A 14,321-nucleotide genomic window follows, 5' to 3' on the forward strand; every position below is an offset into this window, starting at 1 on the left:
TCAACTCACAGGTCAGGTGCGTAAGTGAGGTTTACAGAAGTAGAAAGCTTGTGTAGAATGTTATGTTCCTATAATCAAAAGCCCATGTTCCCATAGCGATAGTCAAACAGTAATTTCCAGTAAGAGTCAATTTTTCAGCCACCACACCCTTCCCCAGCATCCAATGTAGGTCATATCTTCTACCATGTAACATACACTGTCCTGTGTCTAGGTGAAGTAGATTAATAAAGATGCCATTCTGGTAGACAAAAAGAGCCAAGGACTTGAACCAATGTTCCAAACATTTTTTCTTTATTTAGTATTACTTAGATTCTGTGGAGGTTTTTCCCTACTTAAAAAAATATAATTTATATACAGCAAATTCACTCTTTTTAGTGTAATCTTCTGTGAGTTTTGATGAATGCATACAGTTGTGAAATTATACTATAAACAAAATATAAAAGAAATCCATTATCCCAAAGATACCCTCAGGCTCCATTGTAGTCAACCCCTTCCCTCACTCCCAGATACTGACGACTACTAATTTGTTTACGGCCCCTATATGTTTGTCTTTTCTGGATAGTCAAATAAATAAAATCATAGAGTATGTAGCTTTTTGTATCTGGGTTCTTTCATTTTGCATAATATATTCATACAGGTTTTTGCATACATCAGTAGTTTCTTTTTTATTGCTGAAGAGTGTTCTATGGCATTGACATATCTCAGTTTGCATAAACATTCATCCATTGAGAGATATTTTGGTTGCTTCTAGTTTTTAGCAATTATGAAAAAAAAAGCCTGGGTTTAATAGTGGGCAGGTTTTTCTGTGAACATAAAATTTCCTTTTTCCACAGTAAATATCCAGGAGTGAGATTGCTGGATCACATGGTGTCATCAGGACAAAAAAAGGGTCCATCTTCCCGCGCACATCTAAGCAAAAAGAAGAGGTATGTGACCTTACTCTAAAGTCATGAATATTTATGTCTATGTATTTTTCTAACAGTTTTATAGTTTAGCTCTTATGTTTAAGTCTTCGAGCCATTGATTGATTGTTATGTTGAAAGATCTTAGCAGGCTGGATTAAATTCCACTTGGTCATGGTGTATAATCCTTTTTGTATGTTGCTAGATTCAGTTTCCTGATATTTTGTTGTTGTTGAGGATTTTTGCATCTATTTCATAGAAGATATTGTTGCGGGATTCTCAAACAGAGAGATGGGACACCGAGGCTATAAGCAGGAAACAGCGTTTATTGATGCCGGCACCGATTCAGTGGACTCTTATCCAAAGGCAGAGCCCTGATTGTAACATGGCAGGTAGTTTTATATAATCTTGTACTGCCACATTCCTACACAGTTATAGATATTCCATATAAAGAAGGAGAACATTGATTAGTTGCCAAACTATAAGGAAACCGGGTTAATCTTTTAAGTGGTTTTTCAGACTGCTGTATCAGCCAGAGAGTCCTGGGAAAGGTTCGGGGGTGCAGTCAGGAACTAACTCGTTCGAGCAGGAAATGGTCAGGCAGGGTCAGGCTGCCACAATATTGGGTCTATAATTTTATTATCTTTTTGTGATGTTTCTTAATTTTGGTGTCAGGGTAATCCTGGATTCATAAAATGAGTTCAGAAATGCTACCACCTCTTCTATTTTTTAGAAAAGTTTGTGAAAGATTAGTGCTAATTTTTAAAAAAATTTTTGTTAGAATTCACCCATCAAGGCATCTGGATCTAAAATTTTCTTCATAGAATTGTAAAGGGTGGAAAATTTTCATGTGAGCCAACTTCTGCTTCTGTAATGTTAACCAGGGTGTGGTTCTAGAAGGTGTCCTGTGCAAAGATATGCTAATGGCCAACTTCTGCTTCTGTAAACATGCTTGCTTGTTTGATGTGGTTTTAGGCTTTATAAGCTGCCTCCTCTGGAAGCTCAGGGCTGATCTCCTTTAACCCTGCATGGTAGAGAGTCAGTCGCTGGCTGGCTAATAAAGGCTCACAATTCATCTCAATTGGCTCCGTGGGTCTTAGATTTGAGTGAACCACAATAGAATGTTTTTTGATTACTAATTCAATTGTTTTACTTGTTATAGGTCTATTCATATTTTCTATTTATTCTTGAGATGGTTTTGGTAGTTTGTATCTTTCTAGAAATTCATGCATTTCATCTAGGTTATCTAGTTTGTTGGCATATGATTGTTTATAATATCCCCTTATAACTTTCTATTTCTGTGAAGTTAGTAGTAATGCCATCTTCTTTTATTTCTTTTAGTAATTTGAGTCTTTTCTTTTTTGGTCAGTCTAGCTAAAGGTTTGTAAATTTTGTTGATCTTTTCAAAGGGCCCACTTTTGCTTCTCTGCTTTTCTGTTCTCTATTTCGCTCCTTTCGATTGTGCCACTTTCACATCTTGTATTGTGGGGTTCTGCTGTTATGTTCACATATATTTATAATTATTATATCTTTTTGAAGGATTAGTCTCTTACCATTATAAAATGTCTTCATTGTTGCTAATTAAAATTTTTGTCTTAAAGTCTATTTTGTCTAATATTAGTACATCCACTACAGCTCTTTTAGTTACTATTTGTATGATGCATATTTTCTATTCTTTCACTTTCATTGTATTTGTGCCTTTGAGACTAATGTATGCTTCTTGTAGATACCATATAGTTGGATCATATTTTCTTATCTATTCTGCCAGTCTCTGCCTTTTGATTGGAGTGTTTCCAGAAATTGCCAGAAAAAAGTCAGATAAAGGTAATTCTCTTGAGATAGGGCTTTGAGGGAACTCCAAACTTCTATCCCCAGTGGCCACTAGTTTTCACAGCTATTTTTTTTGTAAGACTGTAGGATTTCAAGATTTCTAGGAGCTAGAAGAGGAAGATGTCATGAGGAAAGTTAAAGTATCACAAAGCTCCCTATTCTTACTGAGATTCCTGTTTTCTTAGTGTTTTCTTGAATAAACAGTTCTCTTACTGTTTTCTTGAATAAAACAGTTCTCTTACTGTTTTCTTGAATAAACATTCCTTGAATTGTTGTAAGCCTTTAGTTACTTTCCAGAGTTATGAAAAGCAGATTTTGACAATTTTTGTCAGTATTCTCATTGTTCTTAGGGAAAAGCAAATTTTCAGAGGGTTTTACAGATGTCACTTCTTCAAATCTGCTTTTATACCTAACTACCCATAAAGGAAAATCTGCCAAATGTTTATTTCTTATGAAATTAAAAAGTATAGATCTGTTTGTTTTTCTGCATTGGAAAAATAAAACTGAAAACATCTTATCAGGCAGGCACATTTAGGAGATACAAACAAATAAGGAATGGAGAATAAATTTTATATAATCCAGAAAGATAAGGAGCAATTTTCAATAGTACAGCAAAGCAACACAGATTTTAATTCCATGCTTTACAGAATTCAACAAGTTAATGCACCCAAACGCCAAATTTTCTTTCTGCAACCCAGATCTTCCTCAGATACTAAATTAGTCTTCTATTGCTGCCACAAACCTAGTGGCTTAAAACAACACCATTTATTTGCTCATCATTCTGTATGTCAAAAGTCTAGTCAAGCTCAAGTTTGTTCTGGGTCTCATAGGACTGAAATTAAGGTGTTGGCCAGGCTACATTTCTCTCTGGAGACTTTGGAGAAGATTCCTTTTCCAAGCCCATTGAAATTATTGGCAAAACTCAGTTCCTTTAAGTTGTACAACTTTTGGTTGTCAACTGAGGGCTGATTTCTGCTCCAAGAGACTATCTACATTATTTGGCTTGTGGCCCCCTTTTACCCATCTTCAAAACCAGCATCAGTGTGCTAACTCATACTTTGAGTCTCTCTGACTTCCTCTTTTTCCCCCAGCCAGAAAAAAACTGTTTTTAGAGACACTTGTGTGGTTAGAATAGGCTCACTGGGATAATCTCTCTGTTTTAGGGTCAACTGTACAACATAACATAATATAATTAAGGGAGTGATCTCATCGTATTCACAAGATCTGGAATTAGGGCATAGAATCTTGAGGGACCCATTATTAGAATTCTGTCTACCTAAGTAAAAGTAAGTTTGTTTGCAAAATGATTGGACTAACTGAAAGTTTGAAGGCAAGATATATACTTACATAGAAAAACTTTTCCTCCAAATTTTTACTTTGGAAATTTTCAAACATACAAAAAAGTGGAAAGAATAGTATAAAGCACACATATATATCTACCAACCAGGTTCAAGAGGTTCAAAATCTTTGCCATATTTGCTCTATATCTATCTATCTATCTATCTATCTATCTATCTATCTATCTATCTATCTATTATCTGTCTATCCATCATCTATCTATCTCCATATAAGTATCATGGTATCACACTCCTGAATATTTGAACATGCATCTCCAAGAATAAGGACATTTTGTAATATCACCAAAATGCTATTATCATACTTAGGAAAATTAATAATGATTTTCTTATAGTATCTACTATGTAGTTTATACTAAAATTTCTCCAATTGTTTGAAAATGTTTTTTATAACTTTTTTTTAAAAAATGATCTAAGATTTATTAAATGTATTTGTCATGATATTGTGGGGGAGAAACAAACTTTTCTCTATCCTCAAGGTTCTTCTGGTTGGTCTAATAATCAAACAGACATGAGACAGATTAGCAAGAGAAAAGAACCAAATTTAATACATACATATGTATGAGAAACCCACATACGTGAGAGAGTCAGAGACTCCACACATGCAAGAGAGGTTCAGAGATAGGAAGAGGGATTGAGATATATAAGACATCTTGAGCTAGGGATGAGATAATATACCTTGGGTGCGTCAAGGGGTCATTGCAGGATGATAATAAGAAAAGACATTTAATAAATAAAAGCTTGCCCTGCCCTTTAGGTAGTAGGTAAAAGATGGAGCCGAAGTTTCTCTTGAGCCAGAAGCTAAAACTGCCTTTAGCTCAAAATAATCTACATACCACTGAAGAATATCTTGGGGTGGCTCATTCTGAACCCCTACAATATCTCTTTTGTGTTCTTTAAACTAGAACTGTCTCCACTTTTTTTATTTGCATTTTATAGACTTTGAAGAAGCAAGATTGATTTGTGATCTTGCAGAATGCCTTACATCATTCTTGATTTGACTGACTTTTTTTGTGGTATCATTTAACTTGTTCTTTTGGCCCCTGTATTTCAAGTACAAAGTTGAAAGGTAATAATATTTCATAGGTTGTGCTGTTTATTTCATATTATATCATAATAGGAGTGCATAATGTTTTTCCTAGACTCTCCCACTCTTAGTTCTGTTAAGTTTGATTCCTGAGTTAAAGTGACAACCAGTAGATTTCTCCACTGTAGAGGTATGTTTTCCCCTTTATAACAAAAAAGTTATCTGCGAGGTGACAATTTGGCACCATGCAACCATTCTGTTCTGCAGCAGCCTGACATCTAATAGTTGTGCCATCCACTGAAAATCCCGTTCTCAATCAACTGTGTCACTAGGGTTTACACAATGATAATTTTCTAATTCTGTCATCCTTCTATGTTTATCAGTTGTAATTCTTCTGTAAAGAAGAGGCTTTTCTCTTCCATTAAAATAGGCGAAATACTTAATTTTTTCTAATGTTAAATTTTCAGCGAAAAAATGATGTAAAAGTCTTCAGTGGTGGCAAATGAGTGTTTTTCTTTCTTTTTCCTATTTTTTATTATCAATATAAACTTACAAATTTTATTTATAATCAATTACATTTGTTACAGTTATCATTATCATCATTATCATTATTTGATGCTCTAATTGCTCAGTCAAATTGGCCAGTGGGAACCCCCTCGATGTGATGCCAATATCTTTTTAAATGACTCCATTAATCTTGGAGATTTTGTTTTTGTTTTTGTTTTGCTTTCTGACATAAGACAATCCAGGCTCATCTTGAATTTTCCTGCCCTAGATCTGGAATCAGCTATCTCTCCAAGAAGTGTTGATTGCTTTCAGTGGGGAATGGAATTCAGAAACCAAGATGTGAGTGCTAAATATTGCCATTGGGGGCAGTACATATATTCTAGCCCGAGGATCACCAAACATAACAAATTGTTGCCCTTAAGCCAAATCGATCTCACTGCTTCTTTTTGTAAATAAAGTTTCATTGGGACACGGTCACTCTCATTTGTTTATATATTGTCTGTGGCTACTCTCATGCAACAACAGTGGAGTTGAATAATTGTAACAAGGAGGGTATAGCCTACAAAACCTAAACTATTTACTATTAGCTATTTACAGAAAAAATTTGCTAATACTGATATAAACATCTAGGAATTACATTTGTAATAATAATATTCCATGTTTATGTTCTTAATTCAAGTTAGACCATAAGTGTTTTTCTTAATTTCTTGGATTTTTATTTACGTCTCTATTTTCTTAAGTGAAAGTCTTGATTCTTAAAAAATGGACATAGTTATATGTTTTGCTTCTAAAAATAAAATTACTGAGGAAATTTTAAGATTTCTTTGGTGTTTTTACATTATGTCTTTATAATACATTCATTAAGAATGTGCAGAGTACTATGCTCAAGTCATTTAAAATAATTTTTTTTATCTGTGGGCAACGTTATTGATTTGATATACAATTCAGTTCATTTGTTTCATTTTATCCTTAATTTTAGAGTTTGCTTTATATTTCTTTGTATATTGATATTATTTTGAAATATGTAAAACACAACTCTATTGGAAAGTTTTAACAGGCCTATTAAAAACTAATAAATTAAGACTATAAAATACCTGCAAGAATATAGAAGAATTGGACCATACAATTAGCAAGCTTAAAAAAACTACGCAACTCATTTTATGGAATTAATGGGATCTTAATGCCAAAAACAAAAAGTGAAATACAGGAAAAGTATAAGCCAATCACTTACAAAGACAAGTATGCACACCCTTAACTACAAAGAGAAAATTAGCAAACCAGATCCAGCAGTATGTATGTATATTATGTTAGATGGGTAGATGGATGATAGATGGATAAACAGAGAGACAGATACGTATGGAGAGAGTATGACCTGGAATTTGAAACAATAGACTATGAAGCCACAATGCCTAAGTTTGAATCTCAGCTTTACCAATTACTATCTTTATAAACTTGAACAAGTCATTTAATTTCTTCGTGCCTTAGCTTCTTCATCTGCAAAATTGGGATAATAATAGTATCTACCTCATTGGGTTGTTGTGAGGCATCAATCAATTAGTGTATGTAAAATACTTCACATAGAGTGTAACATATGTATTAACTACTGTTATTGTTGCTGTTTTTATTTATTGAAGAACATCTTGTCCATAGAGTGGTGTGGCCTATGGTTTCTACTCAGAGTTCACCAACAAGCCTGACCTGAATAACGAAAAAATGATGGGAACTTCCCACAAAGTGCAAAAGTGGTAAACCTCAGCTCCCCAAATCTGCCTCATTCACTTATAAGGCTAACATCAATGATACCAAGAGGCTGAGCAGTGCCAATCAGTGCCCTGTGTCCAGAAGGTAATGTAACATAGTGGTTGAGAGAGAAGCTTCTGTTGTCAGACGATCTGAGTTTAAATCCTGGCTCTATTATATACAAAGCATCACCTACTGCAGGCTTCTTAACCTCTCTAAGCTTCAGTTTGTCCATCTCTAAAATAGGAATAATATTAGTACCTACCCCAGACTTGTGAGGATTAAACAAAATAATACATGTCAATCACTTAAAACAGGTCATGACACTCTATGTTAGCTATCATTATTATTTTTACATTGTTAATAGACTTGTCACCATAGAGGCAGGCCTTTAGCAATGAGGAACATCTACTTCTCTCCTGATCATGAGGAAAGGCCAGTGGTGGACAACAGGAGAGACTGAAGAAGTCTCATTGATTCAGAAAGTTAGAACTTAAAGCGTCCTCAGAGAGCTACCCTCCATCCTCTCCTCGCTGAGTTGGGATATGGTGCACACTTAGGGTCTGGGGGAGTGGGGTTAAGGGAGTAAGGTTGAACATTTGTCTTGAATTGCTCAGAACAGAGAAATATAAGACAGATCGCTCCAAGGACTCCTACGGCGGCCTTCAGGGTGTTTTCCTCCTTCCCTTAAGCAGCAACATTTCCTTTCAATCCCATGGTTTGAAAGATACCAACTCTTTATTAATTACAAAAATAGGGGGCTGCTTCTCATTTTTCCTCTCTTGGAATTCATATCAGACCCTCAGTATTGCAGCGGCCAGCTCAGAGAGGACTCACAGTTTCCAGACTTCTCTGCATTTGGCAGGAGTTTTAGCTGCAGATGACAGAAAGCCAACTGGAATCACTTATGCAAAAGAGGATTTGTTAAAAGGACACTGTGTAGCTCCTAGAATCAAGAGATTTGCTAAATAAACAAGAGTTGCAGAAGCAAAATTAAGACAGCTCCAGAGACCTCATAGATTGGAAAGAAGCTCCTTAAAACCAGTGTACTCTCTCTGCATCTTTCCTCTGTGCATCCATGACATTCTCTCAAACCAGCTTTTGTCCAGAGGCTGAGACCAAGATCCTGGTAGCTTCTGGCCTCACATCTACTCAGTTCTACCACCCAACAGGAAAGTGGCCTCTTTCTTTCGTTCTAATTAAAATTATCCTGGAGGATGCAGGTTTGTCTTAGGTCATGAGGCCATCCCTGAGTCCCATCCCTGTGGCCAGGGATCGGGCCAATTTAGTGCCACTTCTCACCAATCGCTGTGGCCAAGGAGGTAGGATCTCTAAGAAGATGACAATTCCCATTTAACCCATTTAACTCAGTCGTATCCAGAAGAAAAGAGGGGAGCTGGGCACTAGTAACAAATTGAAAATGCTACAGTCTTATTAAAGACAAAAAGCTAACCTTTGAGACCTCGTACTTATCAACATGATTTCTGCAGTCATTTCAGATAAATGTTCATAATGCAGCAAGCCCCCATTTAACCAATATATGAGAAAATGTTTCCACATAAGAAATTTTTTCTAGGTAACTGAACTTTATCCCTTTAAGTGCTAAAACATGTTTCTTTAGTTCGTTTTTTATAGTTTCTCAAAAATATGGCAGAAACAACTTTTCTTGTTTCTATAGAAAGTGTCTTGAACAAAATTTAACCATAAGTTGTCACCAAGTAATAATTACCAATTATTGGATATTAAAGGCGTTATCCTTGACCAATGAAGCATGTAAAGCTATTTGCCCCTACAGCAAGGGCATCAGACTACATATTTTGATTTCTGATGTCATTTTTAAGTTTTTGGCCTCATGTTCTCAGATATTATTTCCCACTGCTGTCACCATGCCTATCTCTAACATCTTTTTCCCTTAAGCACCTCCCCCTTGCTTATTTGTTAATTCTAAACTATCATGGATTGGGAAATCAGATGCCTAAAAGTGTTACAATATTGTGAAGAATAGTTGCAAATTTAAAAGGTAGAATTTACTGCTATGTGAAGAAATAGTCTCCAAGTGAAAGCTGGGGAATCAGTCTATGAATAAATTATGAGAGCTCTTTAACACTTATCCAGATATTTCTAGGCATTCGTCATTTTCTTTCCTATGTTTACCTGTCTTGGTTCATGTATTTATTGTAGATAGTTGAGTTACCAGAAGTTTAATTTTATAAGAACTGAGGTATTTCTTTACTTCTTCTCTTCATATTACTTCTTTACCAGATTACGTTCTCTTTTCATTTTGCAACATCCATTTGTCTTTGAGTCCTCACTCAGCTAACTATTTTAGTTCATCTCCAAGAAGCAAAAAAATATGGACCCCTCCCCATCTTAAATCAGTAAGTGAATATGCAGGGAAAAAAAAGAGCATTTAAATTTGTACTGACCCAGCAGCTTCCTGACACGGAAAGAGAGAATTACATAGAGATGAGTTTTTCTGTAGATAAATCACTATTAAACTCTGTGTGAGTTCAAAATTAAGAGTGAGCAGTGCTGAATTCTGGAAATTGATGAAAACATTTTCTTGTGGAAAAGAAAGCTTGCAACAACAAAAACTGATATGGAATTGAGAAAAGATCTGAATTAAAACACACAGATCCAGCTTTTACCACAGATAATAAAAATAGGAAAAAAATCAGCCCACTTCTTTGTTACTAAATGAGAGTCAATTGGAATGATTATGGACTACATGTCCCAGATATGAAGACCCACTCTGGAAACTTCATCTCCTAAAATAGCAAGTCTGGCTCCATTTATACCTGGCTAAACAGCAGTATTATTGGTCGGTTCAGGGGAAATGAAACTGATTGTATGACAGAATTAAGTAGGTATTCTAGTTCTCCAGCTGCATAATAAATCACCCCAAAACTTAGTAGCTTAAAACAGCAACATTTAAATTTTTTGCTCACAAAATATGCAATCTGAGCAGGACTCAGCCAGAACAACTTGTCAGTTTAACTCCATGTCAGCTGAGGTGATTCAAAGGCCAGCTCCATTTGGCATTAACAAGAACAGCTAGAAGGTCGAAGGCTGGAATCATCTAAGGCTCGCCCACTTACACATCTGGAGTTGATGCTGAGGAGACTCAAATAGCTGTAGGCTGGGACAGCTGTTGCTCTTCAGGTATCTCTCTCTATTTTATAGGGTCTTTCCATGTTGATGCTCTAGCCTGGTGGTCTCCGGATAGTTGGACTTCTTACATGATAGCTCTGGGATTCCAAGGCAGTTGTCCCAAGAGTGCAAAAGCCTGGCAGAGCTGTATTACCTTTTATGACCTAGCATTAGCAGTTGCTCAATGTCACTTCCTCTGCATTTTATTCATTAGAAGTGAGTCACCATAGACCATCTCACATTCAAGAGAAGGGATTAGATGCCACCTCTGTGGCTATAACGTCCAAGAATTTGTGGGAACAGTTTAGAATACCACGGTCCGTAACTGTTTGCCCAAGGAAGGGACAACAGATATTGCTAGATCAAACTTCTTAATGTAGCATCTCCAGACCTAATTCCATTCCCCCCTAATCTTCTAACAGCTCTTCCTGGCATCTCCCCAAATATATCAAGTGTCATGGGTATCCTGACTAAGTGCTTATTTTTGGATGAATCTGAAACAGAAGAAGAGAATAAAGAGATGAGGTGAATGGGTAGTTAGTGACTATGCTTTCCCAGAGGCCTGGCAGTGAGGAAGCTCTGTTGAGAGCAAGGTGGTCTCATAGCACATATGGGGTCCATCAGAACAAGATCCCTAGAACAAAGGTCGAGACAGAAGCTACAGTGCTAATGACTTCAAAGAATCCAGCCTGATCAAGGAAGTGAGAGAGCTCAGATATACAAGTGCTCCAGAGTTACCAAGTGTTCTCCTCATTTACATTTTATGATATAAGGATTCTTAAAAATAAGAGCAATCATAATAAATGCTTTAGAATTGTAAGTTGTTTGGGCTTTGTAAAGTATATCCACATAAATTCCCTCATTCCCTGCTCTGTTATGGCAGCACTTTTGATTACTTCTCCTCTACCAAATGGCAACAGAGGCCGCTATCCAGTTCATGGTAGGAAATTAGATCAGTCTTTGAAAGAATTAATTCCTATGTTGGGAGAGGCTCAGATAGCTGCTTGCAATGGTGATTTCTATTGATCAGGGTGAATTACCAGTGTTTTCATGAAGTTCTCTGATAATCAAACTAGAAGTAACTACTCTTTCTCTTCACACTCACAGCATAATGATCACACCTTTATTTCACATTTATTCTCTTCTGAGTGCCGTTTTGGTTAGCTCTTTTTACATTCCTACCATATTCTTTATATTTACTATAGAAATGTAAATTTTTGAGCATTGAGAACCATTTTGCTCCATTTTTATTTCCTAAAGCACCTACATGGTACCTTGCACATATATGTTTGTTGAGGAGTGAATATATGTCCATAAGTGAATGGTCATGAAAATAAATGATATAAAAACTTTAAAACAAAAAATGTGAAGAGGTATAAACATCACATTCATAAACATGAAGGATGACTCTTCTAACTAGAAAAGACAGAAAAAAATAAAATAAAAGCACATAATCTTGTTTATGTATGGTATCAAGAAATATTTCAATATTACCATCTATCCATTTTGATAAGCATGTGCTTGGCATAACTTAGTGGGTTTACATCAATATTAGCATCATTATCATCAACAGAGAATAGACTTTTAATATTTTATAGCAATTTTATGACCATCTCATTTGAAAATTGCATAGATATTATGAGAGACTCATTTTTTTAATAAGCTAGATTTATGGAAGACATTTAGAGCATCAAATGAAGAGGAGCCTCATCAGACTTTCATTGTAAATGGCTTTTCATATTACCAAGTCAATTATTGTGATTCTAAGACACTGAACCTAGAAAATGATTTTAGAGTCAGAAATTTTTGATTTGTAAGATGTAAAGTGAATGAATGTCTTTACTTTGAATTATTATCACAACCAAAAATAGACAACCTATTAATTTTTGAAGGGAAGAAGACTCAAAGGCCATCTCATTGACAAAGAGATGATTGTCCATGTAAGAAAGCAAATTATGAGTTCTCTGACATGGACTGTGCCACTCACTCTATGAGCAGAATATGGGATGGTTTTACTTTCTCGAGGTAATGGGTCGAAGTGCAGACTGGTGCAGCCTGAAGCTGGGAGAAGGAGGGAGGGCTTCCCTGCACCAGGATCAGAGTTATAGCTATTCTAGCTCAGTGCAGGTAGGGCAATACTCCTCCTATCTCCCTTTCCTGGAACCAGACTGCCTGCTTTCTGATTTTCAGTGCACAGAAATAATCTCACTCAAACTAAAAGGATCTTAACCTGCTATAAGGGACAACTGCTTTTGCTCAAAAATAAACATCTTTGGGAGAAAGTGAGAAGGCAAAGCAGATGTCTTTCCTCTCCTTTCTTGTGAGATGGGCCCTGAATAAATAGAAAAAGGAAACTCTTAAGGTCATCCTCGATTTGAGTGTTTGTCCCACATATAATTTACCTTGGCCTGTGCCTCACAAAGGATGAAATAAGGTTCATTATAGTGATGATACAACTCAGACTCCAGACCTTCAAAATTTACTGGAATCCCAGAACTACTTATTTTCTTCCTTGATGGTTTGAGCATCCTTGGAGACCTCACCAGTATCCCATGACCTTCCTTCTTCTTGATACCTCATGCTATTTGTCTTTTCATGGTTTGCATACTGATGCTTGCCAAGCTAAGCCTCATTTACTCCTCTTGGTTCCCAGGTTCTCACTTTCCTGTGTTCATGCTACAACTTCTCCCGAAATATGGAAAGAGGGCCCATCTCTCACCAGGGTGTCTTTTTTTCAGAGACACAAAGCAGAGCTAAGCATCTCTACTCCCAGGTTCTTCTAGAAGCTCTAGAGGCAGAGGTCCATCACCTCAGTCTCTCCATTTTCCCTTAGAAACCTAGATAAATTCCTTTGGGCAGCTCCATCATGAGACAGTACAAGGGTCACTTCTTAGTGATGTAACTTGCCTTCAGCTGTACCCTGAGTCTCTCCCCTCAGTGTGAACTCCTGATCCATCTATTTCTGTCCAGAACATTAAGAAGTGCTTGGTAAACTCCATATTTGGGCCTTAGGGGTAGTAGGGTGGTGCAGATCTCAGGAGGCATTAACACCAAGAAGTATCTTGTACCCGTTCAGAAAAGACCATTCCAAGTAGCCAGCTGACATGAACTGGGTGGGACTACACCATCATACAGGAGAGTAGGGGACCCAAGAAAGAAGATCTTAAAGCCTGAGAAAGCAAGAAGGAACCTTATTCAATGTAGTCCTTCCAGACATATGGTTCTGGAGTGAAGAATCAAAAGCAGAGGTGAGAAAAGCCATAGGTATGTCTGGGAAGATCAGCAAACACTTGGAGAAGAAGGATGGGAGCCTGGGGACAAAAATCATGAGCAGTAATCAAGTTCAGGTATGACATGGTAGGCAAGGCAGTCTCAAATTCAGGACTTTGTCTGCAGAGCCTCTTTCCTTCGGGTTAGAGTAGTGCTGTGGGAAGGAATATGGTGCCTGTTTTGTTCGAGTTCCTCCAGAAGCAAGGCTGGAAACAAGGACTTGGTTGCAGGTAGTTTATTTGGAAGGTGACCTCAGAAATAAGAGGAGAGAGTGAGGACAGTGAGACAGGGAAGGAGAAAAAGCTAAAGAAAGGGTGCCTTGGTGAGCTGGTTACAACTGTGTATCCATTCTCACTGAGAACCACTGAGGAATCATGTAGACTGAGCCTCAGAATTGTTTCTCAGGAGGACAATAGGTGAAACCATTTATCCTTGTACTCCAATCTCCCACTGGTGGGTGTCCCTGGGCTTTACCTCCTCCCACATTCTGGATGTCTTGTTAAAAGCTTTGGGAAAAGCCCTTAGTTAGAGAAACTAAGA

Source organism: Rousettus aegyptiacus, unplaced genomic scaffold (assembly GCF_014176215.1).
Source record: "Rousettus aegyptiacus isolate mRouAeg1 unplaced genomic scaffold, mRouAeg1.p scaffold_m13_p_9, whole genome shotgun sequence".
Taxonomy (NCBI): Eukaryota; Metazoa; Chordata; class Mammalia; order Chiroptera; family Pteropodidae; genus Rousettus; species Rousettus aegyptiacus.